General features: G+C 43.6%; 1 protein-coding gene across 4 annotated transcripts in view; it reads right to left on the reverse strand.

The window, feature by feature from the left end:
- The window catches only part of ZNF644 (zinc finger protein 644), an 80,170-nt gene extending 66,231 nt beyond the window's left edge, over window positions 1-13,939 (reverse strand). For 3 of the 4 annotated variants that reach the window (XM_082765853.1, XM_082765852.1, XM_082765842.1), the window contains exon 1: window positions 13,795-13,939. The gene's annotated coding sequence lies outside the window, so the exon portion shown is untranslated. Of the gene's footprint in view, window positions 1-10,807; window positions 10,919-13,794 lie in introns of all 4 variants that reach the window. The other variant, XM_082765849.1, reaches the window with a different exon arrangement.
- Between the last annotated feature and the right edge of the window lie 275 nt (window positions 13,940-14,214).

The following is a 14,214-nucleotide window of genomic DNA, read 5'->3' on the forward strand; positions in this document are numbered from 1 at the left end:
GGCACATTAGTAGGGAAGTGCTCATGAGGATCACAAAGAATTAGGAGAAAATAAATAAATAAATAAAAATCCTACCCCTAAAACCGCTTGCCAAGCTGTTTGTTAATTCTGCTGCAGGCAGTTTCTTGAAAAAGATGGATACTTGAGTGGAAACAGTCAGTGGCTATTAGATGCTGATGATGGAGAGGGCAAACAGAACAATTTATGCTAGAGATTAAGGGCTGCATTTTGCTTTCAGTTATGTCTCATGTCTCAACATTTCATAGTGTTTAAATTAGTGTTTAAATGAATTTGTTACATAAGGCATTTATTCTGTCTACGCTGCTCAGCAGCCATATTCTGCTTTCTGGTATGGACTGTCTTGGGAAAGTTGCCAAGCTGTGACAGAGCAGTGCATAAAAGGAAATCATGCTCATGTGCTGGGGGTGGGGAAAGCTGCAGGTGAACAGATCCAGTGCAGCAATGTATATACAGGCTCCTGTCTCAAAAACTCAGGGTTTAAATGAAATGGGAGCCAGTACACTTTTACAAAAAAATGCACAGGGCACTAGATGCACTAGAGACCCCAAACCATCTCATTCATTTGCTCCAGGGAATGTATGAGCACAGTGCAATAGGATTGCTCAGGGCTGCACAGGCTGCCACCTTAGCAGATCAGAAGAACAAACAAGTATTTCCTCTTAAAATGCTGGAAAAGCCCCATGCAGCTTTGGAGGCCATTCCTGACAGATGCTGAACATCTCCTTTACACTTGCAATGGATCTGGAGCTTTTAATTAAAGACAGAGAGAAATGAGGGTGGACCCAGACTCTTATGGGAGTAAGCTACCACCTACCTGCCAGGACCTGCCCAAAAGACCAGGCTCTTCCTACAGAATTCGGTGAATGCCCTCATTGTTTCTGATATTCATTATTCTATTTATTAATATCCAAGCTCTAAGGTAGTTGTTGCCGTTTCATCTCTAGACCTCAAAGTGCTTTACAAAGGAGATTATTATCAACAAAGGCACACAGACATCTACATTTGGGCTTTGGCACATAAAGAGCATCTCAGTTCACCAACACAGTAGATTTGCCAATTGAATCATAGAATCATAGAATATCCCAAGTTGGAAGGGACCCACAAGGATCATCAAGTCCAACTCCTGGCACCACACAGGTCAACCCAAAAATTCAGACCATGTGACTATGTGCACAGTCCGAACAATTCTTAAACTCCAACACGTTTGAGCTTTACTCTAGCCACCTGCCCTGGAAACAACCTCCAGATCTTAAGGGGGGTTGGGGGAGCCTTTTCAGCGGAAGTTCAGTGACACCAACATATACAGAGCATTAGGCAGTCCTGCACAACACACCTGGCTGAAAGGGCTCTCAAGGAGACTCTCATCTTGAAGTCTACAAGATGAACACTGGGGCAACCTCTGGGCACTGCTGTATCAGACCAGGATTTGTCACCATGAGCTATATCTGTTGATTAAAGCAGCTAGCACTTTTAACTGCTCCATACCTGAAGACAAGATTTACCATCCTTTTGCCATCTTCAATTGTTATAGTAAAAGACAGGTGAGAAAATGTGCTTGGGCTGACATTTTTTTGGCAGTTTTGCACTGCACACAGACTAGGATTTTTCATCTTAATGACCTGCAGCTGAAACAGATGTTTTGCTTTAGTGTTTTAAAAGCACTTCACAGAACTTAACACTAATTTATTCTTTCACAGTGCAGAAAAAAAAGATGTTTGATATCGTTACTCACATAACAGAACAATGTGAAAAACAGAAACAGATGTTTCTCGTTTAAGCATGAATAAGAAGGAAGTGAAAGAAAAAAGATGATACAGAGGTAATGATTAAGAGAAATGTGAGGGCTTGGTTAATTCAAGACAATTTCTTATGGATCTCCAGTCAGTCCTGAAAGATCTTTCTAACAACTTGGTCCCTGATTCAGAAAGCACGTGAAAGTGCTTAACTCCAGCTGTCGATGTTGTCTCACTCGCTTCATTGATAGTATTTTTAAAGCTGAATAGCCAAATGAATGTTTTATAGTTAGCAGTTGAGGATGGAGGGATCAACAGCGTTGTTCCTGTAGATAGTAAAGCACTGACTCTTCATAAACTACAGACACCAAAATTTGAATATCAGCACAGAAATAAAGTCAAACTGAAAATCCTTTGCTTCTTGAAACCAGAAAGGTTTGTTTTTACTGCAGCACAGACAATGCATCATGAGACCCTGCAGCAGCAAGCAGGGCCCCGTTACATGCTCCCTGCCAAGAGACCCAAATCCCCCAGGGCGGCGGTGCCCAGCAGCTGGGCCCTGCTCCTCTGGCACTAGCCTCTCACCTCCTCCTGTCCCCAGCAGGAGAGCTCCTGCTCCAGCTGCAGGGCCCCTCCGAGTAGACACCTTTAGGAGACCTCCATTGACTCCGCATTCACTGCAGAAAAGCAACCCCTTCCCAGTCCTGATTGTTTTGTGTCCGGCAGGATTCAGTTGCAGTCTGAAGAACACACCTTTCACTGTTGGTGCGACTTTTTGTCTAAAATTCCTATGGCAGGTGAAGGATCCAAGCATGCCAATGCAGACCATTGGGCTTAGAAAAAAATTGTCCCCCTCCTTACTTCTTTCCCTCCTTTCCTCCTTCCCTTCCTTTGAAGTGGAGCCTAGGCCCAGAGCCTCCCCAGGGCTCGCCTGGCAGAAGGCAGGGACAGCCAGGAGAGAGCTGCGGGATCTAACCTCCCCCCCGCGTCCCCCCAGGAGAATCCTTCCAGCGATTTCAGCACACCAAGCGCCAGCTCAGTTTTCACTCTTTGTTACCCCTGAGAAAATGACGCTGTCTCCAGCCTCACAGAATTATTTTTGGTCCATCTACACCAGCACATTCCACCCTTTCCAGGGCAACCTGCCCCAACCAGCCTTGCAGAAGTGTAGCTACTCCTGGTGTTCCCAAAAAGGAGGAATGGCAAAAGAAATGTTCAGATTCTTTATGGATTAAAGCACTGTTAAAAAAAAAAATAATCCCTTTGTTTCCAGACTGTACTAACCTATTAGGAACCATTGGATAGAAATACAGAGCAGTATATAAGTTCTTTTACAAAGGAATACTTAGAAGGAAAAATTGAAAACTAAGATTCAAATTCTTGTTTGTGTTGTAAAGAAATGTTCCAATTCTAGGAAATTGTCACCTTCCACTCACTGTTTGTAATATTAAAATAATGTTTCTGAAATTTTCACTGATTTCAGCACAGTTGCTGAGAGAGATTTGGCCCTGTGTGCAGTCCACAGACTGTGTATGCAGAATTAATAATCTCGCTAACATTACTATGTGCAAGTGCTCCTAGGATGTAAAGAGATTTGTATTTCAGATTAATATTTTACAGGAATTTTGTGTGTACATGATAAATGAATAAATGGAGAGACACAAGGGGACATGCAGAACACGTGCTTCAAGTGTGAGAACCGCATTAATTCTTAAATGTTTGCAATGGCCACAAGATGATTAAGGAACAAAAAGATTTATAATTGTAATTACATAGGAGGAGAGAGTAAGAGAAGAAAAATGAGAGATCAAGGCAGCTATTTCATGTTACAGTTTCTCCAGCTGCAGAGCTGGCTTGAGATGTTCTTCAAAGCCTCTGGCCCCCATCCTGTATATGCCATGTGCCTTCCCCTGGCTGCAGATTACCATCCCTCCAATTCTGCCAATTCAACCGTTTGCATGTTCGAGCTCTTAACCAGCTCTTAATCACAACGCAGAGTCACACCCTTAGTCTGCTTGGTCTCTCACTCATTTTCAGCTGCTATGTAACAAGAGGCAATACCAGATCTCAGCACTGATACAGTGCTGTGATATGAAACGGGCACAGAAGGGAGACTGAGAGCAGGTCTCAGAGCTGGGGTTTGAAGGTTTGGAGAGATCACTGTTTCCCCGCTGCTTCAGATCCTGGGTCACCCCCTTCCCCACCTTTCCAGTCATCCTTGTTCCATTGAAGTTATATTGCTACTCTGGAATGGCACAAAGCTCTCTCATGCTTCAACTATAAAAAAAATATAATATTGTATTTGTCCAAAAACCTACATAAGTAAAAGAAGATCCCTGAGGGAATATTATTAACTGCCTGCTACTTATCATTGATGGTTATTCTCTGAGACAACTCTCCTGTTTAATCTTTATGCTCTCAACAATAACCCTCTCTCTTTTTGATCAAGTGTTTAATTTTCTTGAAAGATTTTCTCTGACTTTAGTCATTATTGAAAGGGATTTTAATTTTACCCCAACTCTTTAATGACTAAATCTTGCATATCCACTATTTCAGATAGGGGTATTTCAGTTATTCTAAGTAAATAGTTCAAGGATTTGGTCTTGATAGGTAGCTGGAAAATTTCAAATCAAAACAAAATTGAAATTGCACTTTCTGTTCCACTCCAGAATAGAATTTTTAGTCTCCCTGAGTGACCTGTCAGTGCATTGGAATAAGAAATGGATACTGATAGCCTGCTACAGAGCATACTCCTGTGTCAGGGAGTTTTGTCAGCATGAGTGTCAGCCCTTTATGTGAAATCAGTAAGCTGGTTATTTCATCTGCAGCTGATCAAAGATAAACAAGATAAAAAAGACAAAGGGAAGCAGTGATGTAGAATGCATTCTTACTTTCCTAGTCTCCACAGGCAGTATTAGCACCAAATTTCCTCTAATTGTTTACAGAAGAACTTTAAAGAAAAGCAATGGAGAAAAAATAAAGAAAAAGCCAGCTGAGGTTCAGAGAGCAAAGCCCAGAAACCTTTGAAGCCTGCTTGCTTTCCCTTCCCACGAGCATCTTCAATTCTTGCCCATAGACACTGTAGCTCTGCAGCCCAGTCGAAGACCAGGTTATGAGTAAATATCTAATAATATTTAGGAGAGCCCCCTTAGGAGATCCCAAACTGTTCTGGAGCCAGTAAAATATTAGGTTGGGCCCTTGAATTTGTCGACTCTATTCCATGCTCCCAATAGTGGCTTACTGTCTTTGCTTGCCCTGTCTGAAAGGGCATGTGTGAAATCACAGAGCCTTGATCTGCTCTCTCTGTGCTCTGTTCTGCTGTGTGCCGTTCCCAGAGACCCAAGTTCAAAATGAGAGCTCAGCATGTCTTCCTTGCAGGTTGAAGGAAGATGGTCCTTCATTCATCTTTAACGCTCCTTTTCTACTATAATCCATCTTCACAGGTACCCTCTTGGCATGGAATCACTCACAGGATGAAATCAGAGAGGTGCCAAGAGCTGCACAGGGCACAGCTACTCCGTGACCGGGAACTCCAGTGAGGAAAAGACTTGAGTGAAAGCGAGTAGGGCCAAACACACAGCAGACATGAGGGTATGTAGATCTAAATCTCTACAACAAACTCTTTTTTTTTCCCATCTGTAAAAATGGCATTGAAACACTACCCTATTTCTCAAGAAAGTTATTAGGGATAATAAAATAATTGACGCTTATATAATACCATATTATCACAAAAATTGTTTCCCTAAACCAACATACTTTCAAATATTTCAGTTGAAGGCAAATTAATTTCACAAACAGGTACAATACAGACTATAAATGAGGGCTAGTAACTTCAAGATGATCTCCTTAAGATGAATCCAATATTGCAAAGTCCTTCAGAATATGTTTTACTTCCCCTGTTGCATTTCTTTTGAGGCAGTTGGACTCAGCAGCCCCATTTGCTTTCTCAGCATTCAATGCCAGAGTACACAAGCTGTACAGGTGGAAAGAACACAGCAAGAGAGATATGTAATCACCAAAGAATAGGAGCAACAGACTTAAAAAGAGCAAGATTCTCACAGCAGGTCAGCTGAAGTGGCAGCTGTGTGTTTCTGGGCTAGTACCAAGTGTCCACCACCACCTTGCAAGAGCCTTGTGACTTTAGATTTTATCTCCACTGACTGAAATAGATAAATATTTCTAACAGTACTGCTGCTTCTCAGAAAGCATCAGTTCAGCCCCAGCATAGGACAAACTTTTTCCAACACTATTTTTCGAATCTCCAAGGGTCAAACAAGAGACGTGTGGAGAATATTTCTGTGCTGCCCTTCACAGTTGCATTCAGATCTTCCCTGCTTAATGAGCCATGGGCAGTTGCTCTGAAACAGAGGACATTAACAGTTCAGAAAAAATAAACCCTTGCAGATTAATCACCTGGCTTCCTCGTGGGCCCAATTCCAATCAGCAGACAGTGTGAAAGCAAAATATCACCACATACACTGTCTGACTGATAAGCACGTTAGCTGATAGCTATGCCTGGCTTTGACAAGCATGTAGTATATGCGTCCTATTCCATTGTTCATTTCAAATAAATAACAGAGGACTCCAAATGTCACTATATTCACAAAAATTGACAACTGTTTAGCCATCATGATTCTCTTTGCATTCCCCTTTCTCTGTGCCAGTGAAATAATGTCTATTTCATACTTCTTGACTTTTAAAGTGAATGTTTTATTGCTTTCTAAACAGCAGTAAACTGCGGTTTAAACAGTAAATGTGATGGACCCAGAAGGGTCCACCACACAATAATCCTTGTACAGACAAGAATCTTGATTCACCTTGAGAACTACACTTTGCTAGAATCTGGCCACTAATGGTTCTGCTCCTTGGTAAACCACTAGTAGCTTTATTTTTGCTTAACCCATCCATTCCATCTTAGTACAAATGTGGTAGTATGAAAAAGAAACAGGATTAAAAGTTGGCCAAAGGAATGGCAAACCCGTTGCCTAACCCTAAACATAGCAGAGGCGGGACACAGTACTTAATTCTCTAGAAACACAGAGAAAGGAAACAGCGAAACAAGTTGTGCTGTTACCACAATCTGCCCCATCGCACAGCAGGCAACTTAGAAAACACAGATGGGATATGGCAGTAAACAGTTAAACAGACTTGAACTGCTCCAGTTTATGTATCAGCAATAACTGCCTCATCACCATAACCCAACTCTTTTCCCCTGTCTGCTCCAGCCGTCCGTGGTTTAGGAGACTTTTTGAACAGTGATTCTATCATGAAATGAAGTAACTACCAGCTCTACCTTTTATAGAATCATAGAATCATAGAATATCCTGAGTTGGAAGGGACCCTTAAGGATCATCAAGTCCAACTCTTGACACTGCACAGGTCTACCCAAAAGTTCAGACCATGTGACTAAGTGCACAGTCCAATCTCTTCTTAAATTCAGACAGGCTCGGTGCAGTGACCACTTCCCTGGGGAGCCTGTTCCAGTGTGCAACCACCCTCTCTGTGAAGAACCTCCTCCTGATGTCAAGCCTAAATTTCCCCTGCCTCAGCTTAACCCCGTTCCCGCGGGTCCTGTCACTGGTGTTAATGGAGAAAAGGTCTCCTGCCTCTCGACACCCCCTTACGAGGAAGTTGTAGACTGTGATGAGGTCTCCCCTCAGCCTCCTCTTCTCCAGGCTGAACAGGCCCAGTGACCTCAGCCGTTCTTCGTACGTCTTCCCCTCCAGGCCTTTCACCATCTTCGTAGCCCTCCTCTGGACACTCTCCAACAGTTTCATGTCCTTTTTATACTGGTGTGCAGTTCTGGGCACCAAGTACTCGAGGTGAGGCCTCATTTCTTACTCACCTTCAGTCTATTGTTGGGTCAAATCTCAGTCCCCCTGAACTCATTTAGCATATTAGCAAGGAAGGGTGAACACTCATCCTCATTTCTTCCCCTCACAATCTACCAGCTCGTTTCCCAATGTCTCCATTGTTATAGCCTGTAGAGGCTACAGGAGCATGCTGCTTTGATTGCCTCTACCTTATCCTTCCAACAGGTCATGCAGGTCAGTGGCATACCTGGAATAAACTGGCACTGTTATTTCAATTGTCAGTCATGCTTCAGCTGGAAGGCAGAGTCCCGTTAGCAGGGAGACTGAAGTGCTGTAGAGCAAAGCAGAGGACAGTAGCCTCTTCGATGGCAACTGTGCGCTTCAGCTCCTGCCTGTTAACAGGTATCCACGGGCACTGCTGTTCCCCTGGCTCTGTTTCCCTTTGATTGTTTTGCGTTGCTATTGGAACACTTCAGTAAACAGGGCCCCTGTGACCATGCACCACAGGCTAGATCCTCCACAGATTAAAAGCCAAAAAAAAAAGACAAGGTGTTTTTCCTGAGATGAGGGTTTGGCCCTTTATTCTTAATATTTCTCTGCCACCAAGCAGGGCCTCATCAGGCAAGATGCTGAGCGCACTGGGTCTAAGACCAAGTGAACGGAGTACACACAGCACCACAGATTCCTAGAAAAGGTCCTTTACAAAGAACAAGCTGGAGTTACCAGATGAGCTGCATGTGGACTCCCCATAAATACAACAGAGCTTCAAACTGGACTTCTTTGTAGAATTCCAGCCTGTGCTGGAGTCACAAGCTCTCAATCTGTGCACATTAATTCCTCACTTCTTTGTAGAGGCAAAAACACTGCTGAGAGGGATGCAAACATATTTGCTTTATGATGACGCATAAAGACTCTGCCTGGATTCTCCCAAACAAGCTTTTCCTTCGCTTTAGTGGCATGCGAACAGTGCACACTGCATGTTTTAAATGGGATTCGAGTCACTTTTTTCATTGCTACTAGAGCAGGTACTGCTGGAGATAAAAGCAACTGTCTCAGAAGAGCAGGTATGACATCTGGTACATAGCACCAAAAATAAATCTTTAACTTCTTCTCTTACCTGCCAAACCTGCCCCAAGGAAATAAACCTGGGAAATATTACAAATGCACACTGCTCTCTGATTTCAAAGGAAGAACTGACCTATTTTTTCTTTGCCCATTTTAAACATTTCCTATGACAAAGTCAGTTTGCTAAAACAATAGGTTATGTTTGGAGTAACCCAAATCATGACAGAAAACTACATGTATATGACAAAGCCAAGTGGCCTGATGTTTGCACAGGAGGTAATTTGCACTGTTAACGCTATTTATAGAGCAGCAGCACCTTGGGCAACCAGTCAAGCTCAGCACACGTACTTGGTAGGCACTATACAAACATGAAATCTGATGGTCTCTTCCCTGCAGTGCACTCATACTTGGGATTTATGAAGACTGATTGTGTCAGTCACCATGCAATTTGGGAGCGGTCCTTTGCAGAATTATTTTCTCTGGTCATATTTGCGTAATAAATATTTTCCACATCCATTCAATAGTCTACCTGGCTTATAAGATGGGAGATTTGTGTATTGGCGGAGGTGACCTACTTAAATCAGGAACAATTAAAGACCCGCTTCCTATTTACAGGCTTGACTAAGGAACCACACATACGCAAAAAAATATCAAACAAGAAATCAGGAAATGTTTCTCAGTGCTACATTTCTGGTCATATGGGAGGGTCTATAGGGGGGATCAAAAAAGGCAGTGCTTGTGATTCTTTATTAGCAATGTAAATAGGACACATTTGGAGGCTGTCACCATCCCAATCACTCATCTGCTTTTATTAGTCTTCGTTCTTTATTCTTATTGTCTTTGGTTTTCAGCGCTTGTTGTTAAGGTTACTTATGCTATAGGCATCTGTTTAGCATACTCTGTATGAAAATGCAAATGGAGATGAAAAACAGTAAAATAAATATATGCAGTTTCCATATCACATATATATTTGACTGTAGCATGTCAAATACAAAAGAATTGTTTATCACTTCGAAAGTCTGCTCGTTTGTTACATGCATTTCTTTTTTACCAGCAGATGGCAGCTTACCATTATTTTAAATGGGTTCCTTTGTTAATATCTGATATTTTTAAGTTCTATGTGGTTTGTAAAAAGCCTTGAGCCCATCTCAAAGGTAATCTTTAATTCAATTTCCTTGTGCATCATCCACTCTAGAAAAAGTAATCTGGACTGAGATATCGTTTCAGTTTACAACCCTGCTGTTGACTGAAGCTAAACATTATCTATAGAGTTACCTGACAGCAAGTTCAGCCAGCACCAGCAGGCATTATCCAGCCTCAAACATTCACTGCTGCTACCAGCCCCCTGAGGTCCACTTCACACTCCCTGACTCCCATCTGCACTGGGGGAATTGCAGACAACGTAATTAATACCAGTAGCAGTACACACATAAAGGATGTGACTGTACAAAGGGGCCCGTGGTTTATGTACCTCTGTGTCACTTGGGCACTGTCTGAATTTTAGATAACAAAGAGTTAAAACTATTGTCGTGGCAGCAGGGAGCTGCCTCCAGCACTTCAGCAAGGAGGACCATGGGCACAGGGAATCTGTGCCAGGAGACACAGCCTGCAGGGTGCTTCCAGAAACCCTGCTGCTGCCCAGGACCACCCCCTAACCCAGTCAGAGGCACAACTACAAGACGATCCTGACTGGTCTTGCACAGGGCTGACAACAAGTGCTTTCCTGGTGAAAATTTCCAGCTGTGAATGCAAATAAAATGAAGGGATAGGTCTGTCAGTCACACGCTGCTTTAACATGGGCACCTATTTACCCTGGGCATTGCCTGACAGCCCTCACACAGTATTACCAACCACATCCTACAAGCAGGCACTGGGGAGAGACTAATGCACCAGAAGCCTCATTCTCCACTGAAACTGTGGCAACACTGCTCAGTCTGTGTGAGCGCAACTCCCCCCGCCTCCTGCCCCAACGACTCCCTCCTCCGTGTCAATACCAGCATTCAGGCCAGCCCGATGAGGCTGGATTTGTTCCTCCTCCAACTCTGCAACCCACCACAGCACACAACTGCTCCTTTTGACAGCATCAGACACAGAGATTTTTAGAGGATTGAAGCAATCACACGGACCCCAGCTTCTTGCAGGAAAATGGCAAAGGAAGAGCAGAACTCCTCTCACCTTACACAACAGACACACCAGCCCAGCCTTTTGTGATGTGATGGTATGTCAGGCACATAGCCACTTCTGCCAGCTCTTCAGCCACTGAGCACGATGGTGGGTTGAAACAGGCTGCAGAGAGAACAGGAGTGGGAGGTAGGAAAGGGCTTCCCTCACCTGCCCACAGGCTGGGGACAGACTGGTTTTGTGGGATTTTGTTCCTTTGTTTTTTCATTTTGCTTGCATGGCAAACTGCCCTTTCCCTAGGGCTGCACAGGTCCTCTCAAGTCCTGCAACTTTTGAATTTATGTGTTCCTTGTATTCTCACGCTGAAGTGGCAAACAGGTTACAATATAGAGTTGGTTTTGCACCTGTTAAACAACTAAACAAATCTAAAAGTTCCTAAACAGCTACTAGTACTGCTACACATCAGCCTGTGGGCTATCTTGGGAATGCAGGAGGGTTTTTTTGTAAGCAGTCCCACTTAGCCTCTTTCTAATGATTTGCAGAGGGAGCGAGAAATTCACCAGTGCTAGTAAATTAGAAGCTGAAAACAAGTGCCTAGATGCATTATACAAATGGAGAAAGAAAGGTGAAAAACATGGGGAGGAGAAAGGAAACGTGACATTATTTGGGAAAATCAGGAGCCCCTTACACTGCAGGGAGTAATAGGACACACATGTCCATGATACCAGGCACAGGCTGACCGGGGAAAGGGCCAGGAGAAGCGCCCATACTTCTGTGCCACTGGATCCTTTCACAAGATGGCCCCCATACAGATGGGGCTGGATCCACCTCAAAACCTACAAGGAGGAGCAACAGGATGGCAAACAGGAAAGGAAACTGCACTTTGAATATCACAAGAAACCACTGACACCAAGATGAATGATGTGCTGCCAAAAAGTTCATCATCTGGGACTTTTAAAGCTAGGCTGAACAAAATACTCAAAGATGTGCCAAGAGAGACAGCTCAGCACTATCAGGACTGACTAACAGGCTAATTCTGAAGATTCATGAAGATGCAGAACACTGGGTACCCATCATGAGGTCTGCATAGGCAGAGCTGTGCTTGTAAAATAAGACTGATAAAATTCCATCAGTCTTTTGTAGGAATAAAGAGCAAATGCATGTATCACACAATGACTTTTAAGCCTTTCATAGTTCCTGAGACAATCATACAAGCAGAAAAGACATATCAGTCAACCTCTTTTCCATGTGCAACTACATAGACAAGAAGGTGTCCAAGTGAACCTGAAACCATCCTATTAACTTCTGTTTCCAGCTGGGAATTACATTAAGTAATATTCAAAATAGATTTAACATCAGTTATTACTCTGTTTGATTATTGCATTTCTAGGATAATGGATTTCAAAATTGTATTTTCCAGTTGATGATTAAAGAGCTACTTCTAGGCTTCCTACCTTCTTTAATAAAGTAAGATTCAATCTAGTCTCAAAAGTTGAACATTAATATAAAGGAGATTTGTTGTCATCTTAGTAAGCGTTAGCAGTAATCATTTAGCATTCCAATTACTTTCCCACCTAAATCTCATCTACTCACTTAGAGAAGCAAACTGGATTTCTTATACACGTCACCTTTATCTTGCAGGCACTCAGGGATATGTCCCAGTGTTGGACCTCAGCTTTTCTGCTCTGCCTGGCAGAGTGAAAGCAGGTTTGCACCTGAGGGCAGAAGGAGGGCAGCTCTTCACGCCTGTAACACACAGGTACCCCCAGACCTGAGCAGCCTGCTCCCTCTCAGGGGAGGCGGTTGTGTTCAGGGGAAAACACAGCTGGCTCACTGCATGGTCGATGTAAAAATAGCACCTAGGAGCCACATTTGATGCTGCAGTGTGTAGCCAGCATTGGAAAGCAACACACTTTCCTCCAGAGTGCAAGACAAGCAGGGATCCTTTTAACTGTCTGATCATGCACATCAGCAAGCAGTGGAAGTCCATTTAGCTAGCCTTGCACTTCTTCTATGCACATCATCACCTTTATGTTGCAGGGAAAGTCCCAGCACTTGCCTATGACTATAGCGTAGTCCCCAGAAAGAGGGGCCGGGGGAAGGAGGAACAGAAGACATATCTCTTAGCAACGTGCAGAGCCGGGCCCTCTCAATTTCCCCTTGTAGAGCTGAGGTTAGCTCCTGGCCTTGCTGCTGGTGAAAACCAAGGGAAAATCCCACATCCTGATGAGAGTCTGAATCAAAACTATGCTCCATGGATTTTTTCTGGCATAGAGTGTTGCTTTATCTCAAAGTTGACCTTGCTAAAATGCGAGTTCTGATCACCACATGATACAGGACAGAGAATCTCTTAATTTACCCAGAATCTGCCTCTAGGCCAAGAGCACTCAGCCTCTTCATAATCTGCACTATGTCATATTAAAAGTTAAATCAACAGCACGACTCAACCTAGGTTTGCCACTCTCCAAACGTGCACTGCATAGGGAGGAAGGAAGAGTTGCAATCTGAGCCTAAAAGCCAGGGTATGCATTTCCTCCCCACCACCATCTTTCCCCCGGCTTTATGCCAAAAGCAGAGCAGCAACCAGGTGACCTTATCTGCTATCAGCACCTTCTGTTTTTCTGTGTTTCCTATCAGAACACAGAGAAACCATGATGCTGAACAACTACAGAAGCTCACTTTGCACCAAATTTTCCACCTCCCTTGTGAGGCACCGTGCCAAACTCTTTGCCACTTGAGTGATATGAAAAGCAGATGAAGGCTGATCAAAAACTGCAGTTTTGCCCATGATATGCAGCGAATGTATAATTAGAAATTAATATTTATAGACTATGTTCCTCTATCATAATTTTTCTGCCACAAAGTATCGCTACAATGTCACTTAGAAGACTAGAAGGGTTGAGGAGAAGTCTCTGAGTGGAGAAAAATGGCAAGAACAGAAGCAGATCAGAGCCTCACCGTACTTGGCTCTAATGGGACAGTGGCCTGCAGGACAGGGACAGAGCAGCCCAAGGGCAGGAGAGCTTCAGGACGTTAAGTACCTGGTGGCTGAGAGCTGGTGCAGCTGCAGCAACCAAGACAGGTTTGTCTTCATCTGCTGTGAGCAGGGCTGTGGGCTCCTTCCCGGTGGAGGCGGACGTGGGTCAGGTCACGTGCGGCTGTGTCCCTGGAGTCTGGCTTCCTGCAGCATGCTCTGCAGAGGGCAGCAGCTCGGGAGCTGAAGCTAGTGAAAACAACTCAGCCTCTCTCACGTCACATGTCTTACTGCATGTCCCTGCACAAGAGCTCTGCCTTTGCCTGTTGTTTTTTGGGTAAAGTCCTAGGCATGAGCCTGGCACCAAATAAAAAAAAATAAAAAAGAGCTTCTAAATAACTGGATGCTTTAAAATATTTGTACAATAGTGTGTGTATCAAATCTGAGAATTTGAGAATTAAATGTATGGCAGAAGTTCACGATTTGA

The sequence above is a fragment of the Aythya marila genome, assembly GCF_965140915.1.
Source record: "Aythya marila genome assembly, chromosome: 8".
Classification (NCBI taxonomy): domain Eukaryota; kingdom Metazoa; phylum Chordata; class Aves; order Anseriformes; family Anatidae; genus Aythya; species Aythya marila.